The 14,046-nt window shown below is 43.3% G+C and overlaps 1 protein-coding gene and 2 long non-coding RNA genes across 9 annotated transcripts in view; 1 reads left to right on the top strand and 2 right to left on the bottom strand.

The window, feature by feature from the left end:
• PLCB1 (phospholipase C beta 1) overlaps positions 1–14,046 on the bottom strand; it is a 481,134-nt gene that overhangs the window by 322,854 nt on the left and 144,234 nt on the right. The gene's annotated exons all lie outside the window — the stretch shown is intronic.
• LOC308473648 overlaps positions 1–14,046 on the top strand; it is a 30,796-nt gene that overhangs the window by 11,978 nt on the left and 4,772 nt on the right. For all 5 annotated transcript variants that reach the window (XR_013984135.1, XR_013984136.1, XR_013984137.1 and 2 more), the window contains one exon: positions 12,030–12,089. This is a non-coding gene — a long non-coding RNA (uncharacterized lncRNA). The remainder of the gene's footprint in view (positions 1–12,029; positions 12,090–14,046) is intronic.
• On the bottom strand, positions 231–1,669 carry LOC308473803. Its single transcript, XR_013984336.1, has 2 exons — positions 621–1,669; positions 231–352 (listed from the first exon to the last, which is right to left on the bottom strand). It is a non-coding gene; the product is annotated as an uncharacterized lncRNA (long non-coding RNA).

The following is a 14,046-nucleotide window of genomic DNA, read 5'->3' as shown; positions in this document are numbered from 1 at the left end:
GCAAGACAACACTTTCGTATGCACAATGTGGTCACCCCAAAGGCTGCAAAAAAGAAATAAAAGATGATCCAATATCCCTGCCTTGTACAGAAAAGAGAAAAACAGCTTCAAAAATGTAACAGGAAACAAAATCAAATGGTTAATTTGCTGGCTTGCCCTGGGTCTGAGTTACATATCTGAAGAGCGGGGTCGGGATTACAGCCACTAAAGCTGCAGGGGGTTTGCCGCACCTGATCAAGACAGACTCCCTCAATCGCATGTTGCGAGGACTCCTGTGGCTGAGAACAAGGAAGTTGTCACGGTCTGGTTTACGGGTGGTTGAGATCCCGGTGGAGGACATCGGGACCGGGGGCTAAACGGCAGAGTGGAAGCAAGAACGGAAGTGCGGAAGCCATGAGTCAGGAAGCCAAGGGTCCAAGGGTCAGGAAGAAAGGAGTCAAGAGGACAAATGCAGCAAGGCAGGTGTAGGGATATCGCGGAGTGGACAGTGAGGTCCGGAGGGAGCACACTCTCCACCAGCAGGCAGCCACAGTCTGCCTGCACGCGTGACCCTGGGGTGCAGGGAACCCCCCCCCCCCAGACAAGCCACGGCTGTCGGAACATTGTCCCCTATGTCTGACCTTTTGCGGTCTCAGCAGTCAGCGGTGTCCTGTCCGTAACCTCTTGTCCCTGAGACCTTTTGTCTCCTTCGTCATACACTGTGCAAGGGGAAAATGACGCTGTGGAACAGGTACCAAAACAGCTTTGTACCACCCCACGATCTCGGGACGTAAGATGTGTAAAGATCACAGCCCAAAAATGTATTTGCCTGGCTTGCATATTTGTCTCAATAAAAGGAGGCTCCATAGGAATGGCAGCAGCTCGCTTCAGACCACCTGTGCGCAGCTCACATGATGATCAACTCCTGTCTCGTGCCTTCACTTCAGCAGGAAGCATGTTGCTGTGGCAAAGAGCCAAAGGGAAATGCTGACCTTATATCCCTTCCCGCCTCTTGCCACCAGGTGCTGTGAGTTACCAAATCGGCCTCACCTGTGTGGCCATGCCTTGCCTCTTCAGAACAAACTTAGGAAAGCCCCAGTCCTGGGAAGCCCTACCGGTCACAGGGCCTGGCTCCTGCACACACTCCTGACAGAAGTTCTTGGCAGGTCATGGTTTGGAACCTGTTCAGACAGGGATGGAGTCTAGAGGTGGTTGATGGAGGCAGAGGACGGCAAGAAGTTGAGGAGTGGACACTGATTGAAGAAGCAACTCCCAAATTGTCAATGTTCTTTTGATAAGATTGATCCAAATAGCAAACCCTTTTGAGCCAATGAGAAACTAGCCTATCCCTTTGATTCTAACCCTCCTGCCTGGAGAAACAATTCCAAAACCCTACTAAGAATCCAGTCAACAAATGTTGTCCATTTTGGCGCAGAGCAGGGGTTTTCCATCTCAGCTGCTTTTGAGCTGTGCTGCACCATTTATCATGCAGATTGTTAAATACTTAAAGCCTTGAATTATGCAATGTTTAGTGTAAGCAGTTTTACTGACGCAATTCTCTGCTTGCATGCCATTAAACTGCATCAAGCAAGAACTAACTTTTTGTTCCTCCCAAAGCCTAAGGCTGTGGTGCATCAAGTCCAACTGAAAACAAACAGGAGAAACAGCTCCTCTCTCGGGATGCCCACGGAATTATTGTAGCAGGAACCCCCCACCCCAATCATTCAGTTTGTACAAACTTCACACACTCACACTCGCACACTACATATGCCACACTTCTGTTATAAATTCATAGAAAAATGAACCATACATCGGATTTGCACTGTTCCATTTTTATTTTACTCCATATGACAAGGACTCTCAAAGGGGGGTGGCTTGGTTCTGGTCAGCCATAATCCCTTCACCATCCCAGCACATCCACAGGAGCCCTGCCCAGTTGCTATGCCAACCCTGATGGTCCTAGACAGAAGACCATCAAGATCACAAAGAACTTGCATATGGGAGTGGATTCAGCATGGACTGAAACAAAGGACAATGATCAGATCTTCCCTCTGGGGGCAGGAAACTGCCAACTCCCCTTTGTCTCCTGGAAGTGACTCATGGGCAGGGGGAAAGGAGGAACCAGCCAGGTGACAGGACACTCAGGTTACCACCACAACTCCTCCCTCAACCCCTCCTTTCTGTAATGTATGCATGATGTCAACCCCTCCTTTCTGTAATGTATGCATGATGTTTCTGGGGGTGGGCTTGACCTAGAGGATGGGAATTTCAAAAGTTTTTATAAGGTCTTGCACACCATCTTTCTGGGTCTTTCCTCTCTCTTGCAAGTGAGGGGAACACCCTGTTGCAACAGTTCAATAAAGGCCAAGCCTACAGGCTGCTGTTTTGCTCCAAGTTATCCTGGTTGGTGTCTTTATTTTGTCCAAGGGAGCCCTCGGATTTTTCCGGTAACATTATCTCCACCCAACTTTCCAGATTTTGGAAAATCCAGATTTGGGGGTCCAAACTGACTGATCTGGTCTCCAGAACAGTGCCAATGCTTTAGCAATTTGCCATCATTTCATTTTGACTTAAGCATTTTGCACATCAATGAAATTACAGTGCACAAAATTATATTGATGTAATAATATCAAGATTATTATTATTTATTATTTATTGGCACAGTAATTTAATTAATACGTAGAGCATCAGAATACACAGACCATACAAGTGAAAATTGTTTTATGTTTTCCTCTTATAATTCATTTTGGAATGTATAAAGGTTTCCAAACTGAAGTTTTGGTTAAATCAGGCAGATACAACTTTAGTTTGGAGTTAGCGCTGGTTCAGCTGTCAATGATGCTTTTCCTTGCATAACAAGCAAAACTATTGGGAAGGTCTACATAAGTTTACAAGGATGAAAAACAGAAAGCTCAATGTGTATGAGAAAGCAGCAAAGACAGAAACCACTCCAACACAAATGACTTTGAAAACCGCCTTTGATTTTCATCTATGAAACTGGTGCCTAAATATATATTATAATTATGTACTGAAGAAAATCACATAAATACTGAAACATCTGCCAAGCCCACAGTGTTTCTAGTTTGACTGACAACAGTAGTGCTTAATTGCTCACATGGCACTATCACTACATAAAGAGTTTGGAAAGCAAAACTAGGCCAAATTACTGTAACAGTAAAATAGACAAAGGTGGTATCATTGCTGAGTGTGTGCATGTGTGCGAGAGTGGAGGAACTATCCATATTATACACTCAAATAATGAATGTGGGACAAGTTTTTTTTTAAAAAAAAAAACCGCCTGCCCCAGCACATTAAGACACACCCCAGTATCATCAATATTGGTAGATGTACTACACTGTACTTGAAAAGTCAATGTGGCCCCATGTTGCAAGTTAAACATTAACAACGCCCTTCCAGAGTAGATCTTCTAAACTGCTCTCACGGCTTGATTCCACAGCCAAAACATTATCTGTGATCTGCAAATACTGAAGACTATGCCAACATATTTAAAGCCTCCAAAGTTTCCGTTGATAACAAAATTTTAGAACTGAAATCCAGGCTTTGGGGGCATTAATTTTCTGTGGGTCTGTAATTTACTTTCCCAGCTTGCATATTTTTAAATGTGTGTGTGTGTGTGTGTACTGCAGTGCCGTTTTAGTGTGCCCCACCCTAGGTTCTTTGTGAAAGTGGTTTTAAATAAATAAACTCTGTGCTTTGTTGCTTGCCTTCGTTCCAGAAGCATGTAATGACAGTCAGCAGAGCGGCTGATAATACTCAGGCATAAGCTCACTGACATTACAGTGCTGATTGGGTATATGGGTTCCAGGAATAAAGTAAGGAATGATCCTCAGATACTTCCAAATCTTCATCATGAGTCTTTTAGCACTTGTGCTCCAGCTGTCAACACAGCTGTTTCATGCTCCTCAACTCCTTAGTAAACCAAGGAATGGTGTGGATTCTACTGTTAGGACATGGGTGTCTTGGAGCCTTTACGACCAGGGTTTCCCAAACTTGGGTTTCCAACTGTTTTGGACTACAATTCCCATCATCCCTAGCTAGCATGACCAGTGGTCAGGGATGATGGGAATCGTAGCCCAGCTGGAAACCCAAGTTTGGGAAACCCTGCTTTAGACTGGTGCTTAGGACATCTCAACATTCCAGAGAGTGGCCAGAGCCACAGCATGAATGCCAGTCACATCCATGAAACAAATCCCCTAGAAAGAGTCAGAAGCCATCAGGGTCCATACGTCTCCCAGATCAATTTAATGGGGTCTTTAGGACTTGCTGATCAGAAGGTCCGCGGTTCGAATCCCCATGACGGGGTGAGCTCCCGTTGCTCGGTCCCAGCTCCTGCCAACCTAGCAGTTCGAAAGCACGTCAAAGTGCAAGTAGATAAATGGGTACCACTCCAGCAGGAAGGTAAACAGCGTTTCCGTGCGCTGCTCTGGCTCGCCATGCTAGCCACATGAACCGGAAGCTGTACGCCGGCTTCCTCGCCCAGTAAAGCTAGATGAGTGCCGCAACCCCAGTTGGCCACGACTGGACCTAATGGTCAGGGGTCCCTTTACCTTTACCTTACCCCTGCAGCGATCAAGAACAGCACATAGCCCAAACCCAGTGAGGAAGTCCATTAGAAGGGTCTGAGTACAGGCTTTTCCAATTACAGCTTACCTTCTGCCTATCCAGTACATAAAATCCAAATCAACAACGTTTTGGAGCAGAATTCTATGATCTATGATCTAAAAAACTGTACAGTTTTAAAACAAGCTCCTTTTCATCATGGAGGCCATGAAATCCCAAGCTGCACCAATGAGTGGACTTATAGCTCAGCCACTAAACTGCACTAGCTCACCTTTCAGAAGACCGCAGTTGTGAGATGGGGTTCTGTTTTTAAGAAGACCTGGCACCAAAGTAATCTAAACTCTAGGTAACCCTGTGGAATTTGGCCTGGATTGATACAGCTCCCCACCAAGTTATCCCTAGCTCTGCTAATATGACTACACAGAGTAGAATTTATGATGGTTGCATTATTAGCTGTCTACCAATCAAGGGTTCTGTTGGCCTGGAGTTATTCCAAATCCAAATCTTTATTACGGTCATAGACCAGCATATTCTGGAGTTATTAGAGATGGAAATATTTTCACTGTCAGGTTGCAACCCTAAACACACAGTGAACACAGTGAGGTTTATTTCTGACTAAACATGCATGGGATGGTGCTATTAATAGGATCCTGCTATCCAGAGTTGCTGGATGAACTTTTAAAGACAGATTTCTTTTTCCTTTATGCTATCTTAATAATCTGCTTAAGGCCTGCCTGTTTTAGTTCATTCTAGACAACGTGGCCTTCATGAGCAGGATAATTCAATTTTTTAAAATGTATTTCTTGCCGCTGTCTCCATGCAGAGAAGTCATCATTAAGTGAAGAAGAAAACATTACAGAAAAATCTTACAATTTGAACATGAGAATGTAGTTCCTCTGCAGAGAATAATTTTGGCTTTTCCACAAGTGCAAATCGTTGACTTTTACTTACATTCTTGTGATGAGACACATTCCTGTCAGCAGGCATGGTAGTGGTACTTTATCCCCCTCATTTATAGTAGCTTCTTTTAGGAAGAACTTACAGTTTAACCGTGATGGTACTGATAAGCTGTTCTTGCTAAAACTGCATGAGTAATGATTCTTTTAGTAGAATATTCTACTGCTAAGAAAGAAGGGCTATCTAATTAATTAGAGCAGTGGTTTTCAACCAGTGTGCCATGGCACCCTGGGGTGCCTTGAATGATGGTCAGGGGTGCCACGGGCAACACTGTCCCTCCCTTCCTTCCTTCCTTCCTTCCTTCCTTCCTTCCTTCCTTCCTTCCTTTCTTTCTTTCCCTCCCCCCTCTGATGCCCTCTCGCATCTCTGCCTCCCAAAGGCTTGCACAGCTGTTTATTGCAGCAGCCCTGGCTATAAGCTCCATAGGCAAATGGTGAGGCACCTCTCTTTGAGGCAGTGGGGGGTCAGCCCAGAGATCGGGGTGACAGCAGCAACTTGCCCAGAGGACTCCCAAGGAGAGGCGAGGAGGCTGAGGGAACACTCCACAAGGGAGGGTGTTTGAAAAAGGGTGAGAGGCTGCCAGCTCTGCAGGCAAGGGGTGACATAACTGGGCTCCTGAGCCCCACTGGGGTGGCCCGAAAAGAATGTAGTTGGTTAAGGGAGCTGTGCATTAGAGAATTAGTTCTTCTAGATTTTTTGCAATGGGAACCTACATAGTACAGTAAATGAGTGTGTGTGTGTTGTGTGTGTGTACACCCCCTCCCAATTTATACAGAGTGTGTTTGTACAGAGCTTTGCGGCTTATAAAAGATTGTATTGTGCATTTTCTTTCTTTCAAACTGCTTGTTGATCATGTCCTAAACTGTAAGAGCATTAAACTGTATATAGATTGTTTAAATGATGATTCCATTCTATATTGTTGCTTACAAGTAATAAACCAGACCACCGACTGGATTACAGTGGTGCCTCGCAAGACGAAAAGAATCCGTTCTGCGAGTCTCTTAGTCTTGCGGGTTTTTTCGTCTTGCGAAGCAAGCCCATTAGAGGTTTAGCGGCTTAGCGCTACAGTATTAGCGCTTAGGCTTAAAGATCAGCTGATAAGCGGCTTAGCAGCAGCTGTTAAGCGGCTTAAAGATCAGCTGATAAGCGGCTTAGCCATCAGCTGTTAAGCGGTTTAAAGATCAGCTGATAAGCGGCTTAAAGATCAGCTGATAAGCGGCTTAGCCATCAGCTGATAAGCGGTTTGGCTTGGGGAAAAGGGGGGGGGAGGAAAAAACCCCCACAGGAACTCGCAAGACATTTTCGTCTTGCGAAGCAAGCACATAGGAAATTTGTTTTGCGAAGCACCTCCAAAAGGGAAAACCCTTTCGTCTAGCGGGTTTTCTGTCTTGCGAGGCATTCGTCTTGCGGGGCACCACTGTAATCTATTTGAAGCAAAAAGGTGAGACCGTGACATCGAGCACCACAGAACTGCAGCACACTGTACAGAAAGTCCTCATCTGACTGGGTCAAACATTTTACTGATTAAAAATGGCTTAATGGATATGGCTTAATTATGCTTCATAGGAAGCTATTCATAAATAAAACTCATCATCTACTGTTGCATTGCAAAAGCAGCCCAACCTTCCAGTAGAAACAAGCAAACAAAATAGGTATGGCTGACAATGATTCTGCCATAGAGTAAAACTCATGCTTATAACATCGAGTGCAAGCTAGAATCTAGTCTCCCTTTTGCATGCCTTTCCCATAAAATAACATAGGGATTTTCCCACATCAGATTTTTCATGTGTATTTCTCTATGAACATTCTTCTATGCAAGATTTGAGCCAGAGCACAAAGTTCAAATATTGGCCTTCATCTCATACTTTACCCGAATGCTTGTGAGAGTGCTTGCATTGACCCAGTGCATTATTGTAAAATAGATACTAGGTAAAGGTAAAGGGACCCCTGACCATTAGGTCCAGTCGTGATCGACTCTGGGGTTGCAGTGCTCATCTCACTTTATTGGCTGAAGGAGCCGGCGTACAGCTTCCGGGTCATGTGGCAAGCATGACTAAGCCGCTTCTGGCGAACCAGAGCAGCACACGGAAACGCCGTTTACCTTCACGCCATTTATCTACTTGCACTTTGACGTGCTTTTGAACTGCTAGGTGGGCAGGAGCAGGGACCGAGCAACGGGAGCCCACCTCATCGCGGGGATTTGAACTGCCGATCTTTTGATCAGCAAGTCCTAGACTCTGTGGTTTAACCCACAGCGCCACCCGCATCCCTTAAAATAGATACTACTTTGTATTAAAACCCATAAATGATATTTGCTTGTATTGTGAATGTCTATGCAGTCATCCGATTTATATATCAAAAACATTTGTTCTAAGGTATTTGGCTCTATCCATCATTTGTACACTTGTCCAGAAATAATGGAAGAGTGGTGAAATATTTTAAACCTGAAGCAGCATAGTAAGAACAAGTGTGTCAGCTGTATGCAAGAGACATTTTACACAACTAAGCTATACAAAGGGTCCTCTCAACAGGAAATTGACTGCTCCTGGTCAAATGTTCAACTAAACAGTGCAGAAAGAAATCCAGAGAAGCTTGCTTCCTCCAACAAACCCAAACATAGTTGCTCCTTTAAGGAATGTATGTTCAAGATGAAGTCTGTGAGGAGCTTGTGCTATTTGAGAAGAGCTTTGAGAGGGAACAAAACTAGCATGGTCTGGAATGAAAATGAGATATCAAACAGGACAATCATGCACCCTGTGGCAATCCAAGTGGGAATGAACAGATGATCAGAAGACAATTTTTGAGTATCCTTCTCGATCTGGTTAGTAGCTCGTAGTAAATTTGCAAAACAAGGAATGTGCTTTCGAACTGCTAGGTGGGCAGGAGTTGGGACCGAAAGACGGGAGCTCACCCCGCCGCGGGGATTCGAACCGCCGACCTTACGATCGGCAAGTCCTAGGCTCTGTGGTTTAACCCACAGCGCCACCCGCGTCCCTGATGATCCCATACAGAGTCCCAAATAACAGGAGGATTTTGTGCAACAAGTTCATCACTGCAAGTGCCTACAGATGCACATGATACAGAGTACCCAAACAGGAACGCAGGTGGTGCTGTGGTCTAAACCACCAAGCCTCTTGGACTTGCCGATCTAAGGTCAGCAGTTCAAATCCGTGTGATGGGGTGAGCTCCCATTGCTCTTTCCCCGCTCCTGCCAACTTAGCAGTTCAAAAGCATACCAGTGCGAGTAGATAAACAGGTACTGCTGTGGTGAGATGGTGTTTCTGTGTGCTCTGGCACTTGCCAAGGTGTCCCGTTGCGCCAGAAGTGGTTTAGTCATGCTGGCCACATGACCCGGAAAATTGTCTGTGGATAAACGCCAGCTCCCTGGGCCTGAAAGCGGAGATGAGCGCCACACCTCATAGCCAAATTCGACTGGACTTAACTGTCCAGGGGTCCTTTACCTTTACCTTACCAAACAGGGCTTCTGCTTCAATCATTTACATTAGCAATTTTCACAGTAAAGAAACACAAACTTTAATGGTTTTTGATCTCAAAGGTCATTCCAGATGTAGACCACTTGGACTGCTCCTAGGAGTTATGGTTTCCGTACTGCAACTGGCCAAGTCTTATCATATGCACTACCATTCTATGAATTTATTTATCTTACAGCAATAAAACAGACAATTATAAAACAAAACAGTTAACAACCAGAAAACCAGAAAAGAAGGGGGGGAAACAATTTAAAAACAATTCTCCATAAAATTTAACTTAACTCCTCTTTTCCTGCTCAGACTCAGTCAATTGATGCAGGAAATGATATTATTTGAGCCACTACATCTAGCTCAAACCCTGGCTCCTTCACAGACTCCCAAGAAGCATTTAAAAGGCACTTTCATGATTACTGTAACATAACCCTTGGCCCTGGAATGGCAATCTTAACAACCAGCCACTCTGATGTGCCTGAGGCCAGTTAGCAGAATGGAACCATCAGCCAACATCTCCAATTCTCACTACAAACAGGAAATTTGACTACAATAGGTAATTGTTCAAAGTAGTGTGTGTCTCCAGCATTTACCGCATTTGTGTGTTGTTGTGAAACAGCAGCTTTCAACAAACCCTTAACTGGAAATAAGACACTGTAAACATTGCCATGCCAAAGGGGGAAAAAGGACTCGTGTTGATAACTTCCCTTCAACTGCTGCCAGTGTCTTTAAACCTCCAACTTCAGGAAGAGCACATCCAATTATAGCCGAGCAAAGCATTGCAGTGTTCATCTCCCAACATTTGTTTTAACTTAGAAGCAGAAGTGTCACCTGAAAACCTCTTTAAAACTAAATATAGGGCAGCTTGACATCAGATTAATTCATGACAATCATATTCCCACTTATCTGCAGGCCAAAATGATCTATCCCAGACAAGACAGATTCTCAGGTGCAGGGAAGAACATTCATCCAGTATCAAGCAGAGGGTCTTTGGCACTCAGCCGTGTCCACAGTTCAGCAAATATTTACATCTGTGCTGGCCCTTTCCATGGTTATTTCATCCTGCAGCAGCTGAACTGCAAACGAGATCCCAATCTTTCACAGGCTAAGACAAGATCTTCAGACCACAATTACAACGGAATTAGGCCCAAGCATTTACCGGAAATTACCTTTCCCCCGTGCTGTAAGTACAGCTTTAATGGTAGATCGGGCCAGGAGCCATGAGGAATAATCAAGTTAAGCATTCTCTTGTTTCTAAGCAAAGCATTAAAATATTAAGCAAGTTGAATGTTTGCATCACAGAAGAGCCATTGCAAACAGTGAAGCACTACTAGCACAAAGGACAAACTGAGAAGCCTACTATAACTCAGGCTGTGATTTTTAGATGACTATTGTTAGATTAACTGATTTAAAACCTTTTAACTGGTTAAAAAGTGCCTCCAGTTAATCAAACTGCACATTCAAAAAAACCTGTAGTTTTTAAATGCACGTAACTTACAAAAATCACAAGTGGCAGGCACCGTCTTAGAAGAGGCATTCATGCTTTTCTCCCACAAACACAGGGTGTAATACCTCTTCTTTGAGGGTATCTGCTATGACTTGTTCTCAATCAGCTGGGAACCCTACAATGAACAACTGTCAATCATTTCCTCAGCATTAGTGGCCTAATGATCCGCTTCATGAGCACAGGCTGAAAATTGGATTACAGAGCAGTAGCAATTTGTGTGAACACAGTCTATTTCCTTGTTTATTTGCTTCCTGAGGAAACTTACCTTCTGCTTGAACGGATCAAGCAAAAGCACCATATGTCATTTGAGAGGTAATGGGCTCATGTTTTCCTTTGACTACACTGCACTGCACTTTTCTCTTTCAGTAAGACTCTGCTCACTTGGTTTCTCAGCTGCTGAACAGCAGTCGCAAAAGAGCTCAAATGAAAGATTGTCAGCCACTCCTTCAAAAGACACACACTGATTATCATCCCCCCCCCCGCCTTCCCGCCTGTCATACCACTCTAAACTGGCTCTGTAAGCTCCCATCTGCATTACACATTTGAAGAAACATCATACCACTTTAAACAGCCAGCAAGGTATCTTGGGAACTATAGTTTGTTAAGGGTGTTGAGAGTTTTTCAGAGATCCCCATTCCCCTCACAGAGCTACAACTCCCAGAGTGGTTGAACAATCAATCCCTCTCCCTAGATTCCCCTCTGTGATATTTGGCCCCCCAAGTGATACATCATCATCTGTGGAGGTGTCATCATCTGTCAGTGAAGAGCTTTCCCCTTCAGGAGAGGGATCTGGGGACAAGTCCAATGGTGAGCCAGTTATGCCAGCTCTGCCTCTATCTCCAATGGACCAGAGGTGAAAGCACTGGTGTGAGAAAATCATGTGTGCCAATTGCTAGATCAACATCTTAGCTAAGCCTAGCCATGCATAATACTCCTCTTCCATGCTTTACCTGCTTGTAACCTGTAGCCCACACTGCACTAACTTCATTACTGAAACTTTCTTTTTAAAAAAATTTTAAAAATAAAATTAATTTTCCAAATTTAACACAACACAAAATAACAAACAAACATATAAAAAAGAAAAACAAACATACATTCAAAACTTCTTACAGTTAATAATCCAAATTGCATTCCATTATTGGGTGACTTCTTCAAATCCTTCCTAACTGATTTTCATTAAATCTCATTTTAGCAATTTTCCAATATCCACTTTCTGGTAAAATTAACTTGTTCAGATTACTAACTTCCTTTCTTTTCATAATATTCTCAATCCATCATTTTATACAATTCAACATAATTTTATCCTAAACCAAATTTAGTACTTGCAAGTATTTCCACTTATTATATTTTACTAAATATTCCTTAAATTTCTTCCATTCTTCTCCATTACTGAAACTTTCAAAACTTTCAGTCATTGTAACAGCTTTCTCTCCATTATCATAGTGATGTGTTCCCCACCTCTGACAACAATACATTTTAATACAGTATACTCAACAACCTCAATAACCTTCTTTGCTTTTCAGAATTTACTCAAAGTAAGGAACGCAGAAGTCCATTGCTCAGCATAAAGGAAAGAAATGAAGGTGAGGTTATTTTAAGCACAAAATGCACACTACTCATTTTTGTAAGTTATTGTCTATGTGGGCTTTTTGTATTAAGTGAAGATCATTACGTTATTAAAAAGACAAATGAGAACTCTGAATCTCGCTTCTTTAAATGTGAATATCAAATGGCAAATATACTGACAATGAAAGATGAGTTCCGGCTGGAGGCAGGGGCGGGGGGGGGGGCATATTCACATTGTTTTATTTGCTTCACTGAATATTCTTAAATAGCCCAATCCAGCCTAAGTTCAGCATGCTCAAGACCCAATATTTCTTTTAGGAAAGTTAAGCATATGAATAAGATCAGACACCAACTTTGTAGAGCAGCAACGAGTCCTTGGAAACCGCCTCACTTTGAACACTGGGAGCATCTCTGCTTTTATTGAGTTTATAAGAAAAGCAAAACATTTCTGGAACATGGATTTCAGTGTTTACCACCACAAGTGAGAAGCCATTAAGAAAGTAAACACTGGAACGTTATACTGTCCATTTGAAAACATATAAAACTAGTTTATGCTGAGGCAGATCCTGTAGTTCAAGCACTGTCTATTACTCTCACTGGCATGCACTCTCCAAGGTCTCAGACAGAAACCTTTCTATGCCCACCTAGCAGAAATGACTTCAGTTTCAGAAGCTGGAGACAAAACTTGGTTCATCTGCATGCAAAGCAGGTGCTTAATCACTTAGCTATGGCACCTCCATATCTTTTTTGTACAGCTCTTTTTCACCTTCCCTTAAATTCCCTTTACTAGAGTTACTAGTAAAGTTTAATTATATCCTATAAAGTCTTCCTTCAGTTTTCTCCCACCCCTTCTATATTTTAAGCTCTTTGACTATCATTCCAGGTACAGCCAATCTATCTAGTTCATCATAAGTATGGCAAAGTCCACAGCTGACACATAACACAAATTGACTGACCCAATATATTCATTCTTTCACTTGCATACCCATGTTTTATAAACCCCATTTAACCTTACACTTCCCCAAGATTCCTTCAAAACCTAACGTTGCCCTTTGCTGTTCACTTTCCACATGTCATCCCTGAGTGACTTCCTCAAATCTTGCTCATGATATGTGAGCAACAAATCTTCCTCTTCATACGTGGAGGCTACGCCAAGAAAGCAAGAACTTTGAACTCTTTCCCTCACTAGATTCATATAACTTTGGCTTTATTATTTCTGGCTTCAGAAGTTTATTTGTTAGTCTATGCTGTTTATATTGAGTGCATTTCAGGGTTCTGTGTTTAGCTTCTGCACACTTGTTTGGTTTCCTTTGGTAGTTTAAATGGAAGAGTAAGACAGAAATACAAACATGTTGTTGAAAATTTTCACCAAATGCACCCAGCACTATCTTTGGGTCTTAGACCTTTCCCTTCCATCCAGTCTTGTAACTGTTTGTCTGATATTTCCATTTGCATGTTTCATTGTTCCCCATTTTTCCTCATAAACACATCTCTCCTCAGTTTCAGTATCCACGGACAACACCATCGACTCTGTTGACCAGGCCTCAAGCCTTGGCTTTAGGACGCCTACATCTCCTTTGCACCTCACATCCAGACCACTGTAACATCATGTTCCCTTGCTATTCACAACACTGCAAAAAGGCAGCCCTTCTTCCCTGTTCCCTTACTAAGCAGTCTTTCCATGCTCTGATTACCACCTCACTTGAAGACTACAGCCTTTTCTTCACTGGCTTCCCCTTCCCACAACTTAGTTCATTCACCTCCTGCCACCAAAGTTCACCCCTCTCATCACTCAGACCCCATGGCAGTTGCCTACAAACACAGCCTGGCAATGAACCCGACAAGATCTGACTGCTCCCAGACAGACTGTGTAAGAGGCCACATTTTAGGCTTGAGTAAAACAGGTGCTATTTATACGGATCAGCCTAGGCACTGCTGAGCAACGATGGTGTCATTGTACTCGGCACTTTTCTC

The sequence above is a fragment of the Podarcis pityusensis genome, assembly GCF_964106645.2.
Source record: "Podarcis pityusensis genome assembly, chromosome: 3".
NCBI classification, from domain to species: Eukaryota; Metazoa; Chordata; class Lepidosauria; order Squamata; family Lacertidae; genus Podarcis; species Podarcis pityusensis.
Note: the sequence above shows the minus strand (reverse complement) of the source record. Positions and strands in the feature narration are given on the sequence as shown.